The sequence below is a fragment of the Lycium ferocissimum genome, chromosome 4 (assembly GCF_029784015.1).
Source record: "Lycium ferocissimum isolate CSIRO_LF1 chromosome 4, AGI_CSIRO_Lferr_CH_V1, whole genome shotgun sequence".
NCBI classification, from domain to species: Eukaryota; Viridiplantae; Streptophyta; class Magnoliopsida; order Solanales; family Solanaceae; genus Lycium; species Lycium ferocissimum.
Genome location: NC_081345.1, coordinates 36552728 through 36560507, shown reverse-complemented (window position 1 = coordinate 36560507; position 7780 = coordinate 36552728). Strand labels below are relative to the sequence as shown.

At 31.7% G+C, this 7780-nt stretch overlaps 1 non-coding gene across 1 annotated transcript; it reads left to right on the top strand.

The window, feature by feature from the left end:
* The first annotated feature begins 1613 nt into the window (after nucleotides 1–1613).
* Nucleotides 1614–1685, top strand: TRNAK-UUU (transfer RNA lysine (anticodon UUU)). Its single transcript has one exon. It is a non-coding gene; the product is annotated as a tRNA-Lys (tRNA).
* The last annotated feature ends 6095 nt before the right edge of the window (nucleotides 1686–7780 follow it).

Sequence of the window (7780 nt, the reverse complement as noted above, 5' to 3'; positions counted from 1 at the left end):
TTATCAGTGAGTTACTATATTTTTTTTTGCTCCTCTCTAGATCTTTGTTTTGAGTATAGTTCGCTAATAATGAGATTTAGTTACATTGAAAAAATGAGAGCTTAGTTAACACAATTGTGTTAACAGTTAGAATGTTGGTAGAAGCTAATTTTCTCGGATTTGTCACTTTTGGTGCTGCAAAGATGTCGACACGATGCGGGAGAGAAATTTGAGATAGATGCAATGTTTTCTGAAATCAAATATAAGCAAGAATGGTAAAATCATAATTTAGGCATATATTTCTTTATCGTTAAAAGTTATTTGTATTGACAAGTCAGTAATCAAAAGGTCCTTTAAAGGATATTTGATGATCAAAAATCAACTCAAGAAGTCTATCATGGCTTCTATATATCATTTAAAATTGTCATTTTACGCCAAAAAAGGTTAAGGAGACTATTTGATTCTCATAATAATTACAACTTTAAACTTGCTCTGAAAATTCTTGCATTCCTTTCCTTCCAAATAGTCAATAGTCCACCATAATTTAGTCATGTTTTTATTTTTATTTTTTTGAGATATTACTTTTAGTTGAATTCTCACTCCCGTATTCATACCTGAATCCGTACCTTCAATCTTAAAATTTAGATCATAAAAATCCGATCTCTAGATTCTCATCCATATCGGACATCCACACCCAAGTTTGAATAACTTATGGAAAAGGTGTAAGACGTAATTTTACTAAAATATGTAAGTTAAATCACCCTTTGAATGGAACGTCACCAATGTTTGACTATTTTTGAATAACGAGGATCCTCTTCATTTATATTTATATATGTATGTTCCAGATGGGAAAATAGTAAGAAGATCGAGAATTTTATAAAGAGGTTATTCTCATCTCAGAGGAAAATTATGAACTTCCTTAGCGCAAGCACTCTAAATTTGCTTTTAAAAGAAAGAAAAAAAAAAACTAGCAGGACAAAATTTTACATAACCCATAATTCCGATACTCTGACCTGAAACTAGAATCATAAACTGATGAGACTTTTAATATTTATATCTCCACAAACAAAGATTGGTGTTTGCTAGAGGTTTTATACAAGTGCAAAATTTAATAAGATTTATTTTTATAAAATCTTTGAGTTTCAAGGGACAATGACAATTGTGTTCGATCCCAAACAAGTTGGTCGATTATATAACTGACCATATCATTCCTTTAATCCATCTAATGCTCTCGTTATATCACATAAAAATAAGAGGAAAATATACTACATTATAGTAAAAATAATATTATAAGGTTTGTATTTTACTGATATATAATTTATGGCAACGCTAAATGTTTCTGTCTGTGTGAATTTGCTCATATCGATGGTCCCAAACAGAATACATGTATTTTTAATCAAGCAATTAACATATAATTATTCAATTGAGGATGAATCTTTGACTTACCTTACAAAATAATTTTTTTTAGTAATATCTGAAGTGCACCTGAAGAGAGCAAAACGGAAAAGAGGAAAGGAGAAAGAAAAAAGAAGTCAGATCAACTACTACTAGTACTATAATTTGGAAACGGTCCACTTCTATAGGTTATCCCTTTAAACACTATATTTTACGCTGAAGCAAATCACGGGCATCGAGCCGTCTTAGCTCAGTGGTAGAGCGCGTGGCTTTTAACCACGTGGTCGTGGGTTCGATCCCCACAGACGGCGTGTTCTACTTTCTCTTTTGCCAAGATGCTCACTGGCCTACTCAAAAATTATCCCCATTCCTCTTCTATCTAAGAAGTAAGAAATACATTACTCCATTGGTATGTTTTTTCTATTCTTATAACATTGTCAACATGATTGCAAGAACTTGATAGATAAGAGCTTTAGACGTCACAATGATAAAATCAAAATGAGTTTACCTCCCGAGATTATACACAGATCCTCTTTACATATCACTTGATATTATTTTACACACCCACTTTTTGTCAAAGTGCAGCTTACACGCCACTTTCATATTTAATCATTTTTCAAACATGTCTATGGAACCAATAGATTTTTTTTTTTTCCTTAAAAAGAACTACTTAAAAATGAATAAATAAAAAAGTTGGAAAAAGAAAAAAGGCCAACATAACTGTCACCACTGGAGATCTTCTCCTCCACCACATGATCTTCATATTTTCAAGAAAATACCACCATGACACGCCATTTGGTCAAATGGTGTGTAAAAAGCGAGTTTTGAAAAAAAAATTGTGCGTATAACATGGTTTTCATAATCAAAGGTGTGTAAAGGGGTTTTGAGTACAATCCTAGAGGTAAACTATGTATTAAGCATGTCTAGAAAAAAGGCATATATGCATACTTGCAGTAGCAAGTTTTAGTATTGTGTACATATTAGTCTGCGGAAAAGAAAGGCCACTTGCGTTAGTTGATGCTTGAATGTAAAGGTTCATATGAAGATGTCGACTACAACATTTGACATTGTCAGATTGGTTTGAGGATATGTTGGAAAGTCCTGAACTGATTTGGCACTATATGGGTGATGTCAAACACTATGAAAGAAGTAATGTTCAGTTGAAATTATTGTTAAAAGAGAAAATTGCATAAGGCCTAGAATGTTATTCCACCAGCACTTATGTGAGCTGTCTCGACAAAAAAATGGGAGAGCTTTTGAAGATATAGAGGTGGATTATGCACATTTGAGGAGTAGCCTCTTATTCTTTGTTCATTTTTTGTGCAACCATGAGACCACTTGTTGTAGAGAAGATTCGGTATCGTTTTAGAAATTATATATATTTTGTAGGTGTTCTACTTTTGGAATACTTCTTGTGTACATATGAGCTAGGAGAGCTTTTGAAGATATAGAGGTGGATTATGCACATTTGAGGAGTAGCCTCTTATTCTTTGTTCATTTTTTGTGCAACCATGAGACCACTTGTTGTAGAGAAGAGTCGGTATCGTGTTAGAAATCATATATTTTTTGTAGGTGTTCTACATTTGGAATACTTCTTGTGTACATATTATTAGCTTTTTTCCCAAATATTAAAAAATTTAGTACCTATAAAAAAAAAGTATTGTGTTCAAATATAACTTTATTTGTTGATGTATTCGTGAATTATATATTTTTTACTTCCTCTTTGACAATAAAATCAACTTGACAACAAGCAAAGAGCAAAACCAGTCATGTTACAATAATAATTAGGCTTGTTATAAAAGCATTTGTGATTCTTACACGACTAGTATGAAAGTTAATATTTTACGTGTTGTACGCAATACATAGTACAATCGCATGTTTCATTCTCTTTTAGTGCAACACTTGGTGGTTTACTGACACGAGAGGCTCTTGATCTACATGTTGAGTCTATGATGGTTGGACTATGACATCTTTTTAGTGGTGTGGTTACGTTTTTGTGAGAGGTTTGCATCGCGAAAAATATCGTAATTGAATGAATATAAGCATTTTTGGGATAACGTTTGGTAACATAGTATATGATTTACACCTTATCAGGGAAGTTGTTATCGTGTTTATGAGTGTTTATTTTTCCATGTGAACCTTACATGAGAATAAAGATCCAAGGTGGCATGTCATACTTATCTACAACAACGAGTATGATGGACTATATATATATATATATATATATATATATATATATATATATATATATATAACAATGTAATTATTTGATTCCTGACTTTAATAAGAGAGTTTGCAACATGCCACATATTGTTCTAGGTATAAATTAAAAGATACAGAGAAAAAGTTAAACACTGGGAACAGGTACGGAGGAGTATCCCATTAGGGGAAAAAAACAAACTGCCATTTTTATACCGACTAATTTCATCAATCAAATTTAATTGGGATTATTGGCGTTGAAATTCGACCGACCACCATTAATGGTGAAAATCACAGTGACAATGGAAACATAGGTGTAGAACCGGTGGTACTTGGACTTCAACCGTTTGCCATAACACGTGCCTGCCTAAAAAATGTCCAAATATAATCTATCTTTCATCTTTGTGTTTCTTTAGAGTCTCCAACTCCTTGGACAGTTTAGAAAATTCGTATCTTCGTCCTTTATCTTCCGCACTTAAACATCCTATTTTTATCTCGATTTTGTCATAAATCTAAGCTGCACGTCTAGATGTGGTTTATAATTTGGTGGTTAAATGCGTACTTCCTGAAAATGAATTTTGCTATGAAAAAATTTGTTGAAAAATATAATTGGCTTTGTTGCTTGCCAATCTTGGACAGACGGCACATCAACTGTCTTGGAAAATAGCTGACTGTGGATGCTAAATCCAGCACACAACACACATATTGATTTTTAGGTGTTCTTCGATTGGGTACTCCTCATTTAGTTGTATTTGCGTATCACGCATGTCAAAGCCATTCTTAGGAAGCATATGATGTTCCTTAAGATCTTGTTTACTTAAATAATGAAATTTCTTTGCGCTCCGTTGATGTCTCGAACAAAGACCCTTTGAGTACCTTTTGTTTTGCCGAATGATAGATCAGAATATTGTGAAAATCTCAAGGAACTGCCTCGCCGGAAAGAACTAATCCGGTAAACCGGACTCATCATACTCTCTGCTGCTCCATTGACAAGCACAAGTGTCAAACGGAACATCTAATAGGGCTAGGAGACCGATATAAATAACTTAGGTGACCTCGCCAGAGACGTCAAGTCAGAGTTGATGCATGAAATTATAGGGATCTGATAGATCTGATGGAAGAATTGAACCGAAATGCGCCTTGCGGTGGTGGTGGCATGGTGGTGCAATTTCAGGCCACATGTTTATTGTTCTATATTGATTTGTCAAAATAAATTAGGGTTGGAGCTACTTTAAGATCTCTTGCTCTAATATGATTGATTGAAACTGTGGCTAGTAAATTGACAACTATATTAGGTATCATTAACAACTTTAAATTGTCATGCTTAAAGCATTCTTCTCAATGAGTAGTTTGAATTTATAAGTTAAGATTTATACATATATTAAATTCAATTTATTTATAAGGATGGTGTTTGAGCCATATTACACAAATCTATACCATTCACAAATGCTTATATAACGTTTTAGGAAACATTCAAAGTCGACATAATGCTTCTTAAATTTTTCACCATCTAGTAATCTCAATTTGTATCACTAAATGGAATGTCAATAATAATTCTGAATAGTTCAAATCCTATTTGAAGTAAAAAAGTGGCATCACATATGCTTTTCTAAATTCACATCATCTAGTGATCTCATGATTTTACCACTATTTAGAATGAATTGGTCCACTTGTGACCTTCAATTTCTTAGGCTTGTAGCAATTGCCTTAATTGACCCTATGTTTAAGTCAGCCTTGTCTATGAATTTCAATATGAATGTGCCCTAGCCGCAGCAAAACACACAAACTCTTTATGATTAATAAACTTAAACCGAGATATTCTGTTAATGTATATCATAAACCCTGATCAAAGAACTTGTTCTGATCGTAAGTTATTGTGCAACTTCATTAGTACCACACAACACACATCGTAAGTGAAATGTTACTATAAAATTAGTTTGTTGAAGCGTGCAAACATATTCGTTTTAAATTTTGTAGTTTGTGACAATATTTTGTTTGATGCTTTTATTTATTTTTCTTTTTAAACAAAGAATGAGACTCTTATTTTAGAATGAAATATCATTGATGTTTTGATTTAATTTGCTATTTTTATATATTATTGTTAATTTTTAGCTTGATTAAGCATCAAGTCTGAAAAATCAATTTTATAGATCATTATTATAGATTTTAATTGTCTATTCTAAATTTGGTTGATTAAATATAACTTAAGACTTATGAGTAATTCAAAAGTTATCAAACTGCAAAAATCGGACCATATCAAATATATTTGGATGTATTCATTAGTATAATATTTTTGAAAATTGAAAACTAGAACTAACAATTGAAATCTTTCAAACTTAATGAACCAAACCTCCCTACTATGATTTTTAGCATTTTCTCGTAAAATTTTCCTCTTCTCTCATAAAATGTGGTGATTAAAGATGATCAAAAAAATTTAAAAGGTTCGGAAGTTGAAAAGACTTACTACAAGGTATTTGCCACCTTGAAAATGTATTTGTTTTGTGAAAAAGTTGTCGCCAAAGTCATTATTGTACTATGAAATTTGGTGCTACAAATTTTTTATTCATCTATTTTGTAATTGCAGGTTCTGAGAGTGAGAAACAGTATGATTAGGTTTGACATGCATTACTAATTATTTTATTTTATATTGTAAAGTTATACAAGGTTTCAAAAATCTCTTAAAGCTGACACAAATTATTTCAATACTACTATATTTTTTTGATGTTAGGGAACTATTTCATCTAAAAACATTCGAGAGTTAGATTAATTTTTTATTGAATAAGAAACATTTTGATACGTTGCTGATAATGCAGGTCAGGCATAAAGTATCAACGTGGTGATGGTGAGTTTTCTTCATTTGGTGGCTTTAGAAGTCCAACTACATAAAAATTAGTCTAAATGGGGCAAAAATGCTAAAAACTATTTAGAAAAAAAATGTGATCACATGTTTCATGGATTTACTTATTCATCATATCTCTGCGTGCGTACATCCCTTCCAAACACATAATATTTTTAATTTTCTTCTTGAGGAGGATATAATTATGCCAATTAATTTTCGCCACGTCCTTTAAACCCTTTGCAACATGCTTTCAATACTAGTAATTTTGGCTACCTCAAACTTTAGTTTTTTTCCCCCATGTCAAATACAATGGTGAAACTAAAACTTTCCTCAAATAATTAAGATAAAAGATACAATTTACTGAAAAATTATTTATGAACCTTTTTAATATATAGACTTCTTTCAAACATTCTCTTTTTTTCCAGGAACATTTGTTAAAGAAACCAACATAAGGCATCTAATTAATCATATATAGCAAAAGAAGTGACTAGACAAAATGAGCAAGCTAATGATTATTTTGGATACTTATTACTACAGTATATTGTTTTTGCACTTTTTTTTTTTTTGTTCTTCTAATGGATTTTCGATACTTGTTTTGGACGTGAAATTTAATTAATTTAAATTTGCACCATAAAATTTCACTTTTGAGGTAAAGCATTTTTTGCCAAAATAACTCTATTTGCAAAACCCGAATATAAAAACTCTAATTAAGAGGGTACTTATCTCCCACCACACCCTTTGATCGTTATTACTTATGATTTTTGCATTCAAATGCCTTTATTATCAATTGTTTAGCAGTTTATTTATTTCCTTAATTCTATAAATCTCTTGCGTATGATTCCTTTGAATTGATTTCAATTGATGATCTTCAAAAATTGTGACTATTATTGTCAGTCGACCTAACTATTAACTTTACACGATATATTTTTTCAACTACATAGACGAACATATTGTGGGATACTATCCTCTCCTTTTGCAAAAAGCTTTGGGGATAAGATCAGACTCGAGAAATAGTCTACTTCAAGACTGCAAGGAGGACTACGCTCTGCAGGTGGGCATCACTATTTATCATGTCAAGACGAAATTCCGCTTTGTTTTCGAAGGTGATAAAAAGGATTCGACGATGGGATTACACTCAATTTTTTGTTGTTATTCTATAGATGAGTAAAAAAAATAAAATCCAGGTATATACTCAAAATTCCGAAAATAATTTCAGTTAACTTATGTTAATAATTTCAATTCCACTCTACGCGGCTCGAATTAGTATAATCGGGGTTCAATGAAAATACAGAACATCGAGTGGGAAATAAAAAAAAAAAAAACTTTTGTAATTCCAATAGTCAAAGCTTGTCAAACACATTTCTCTTC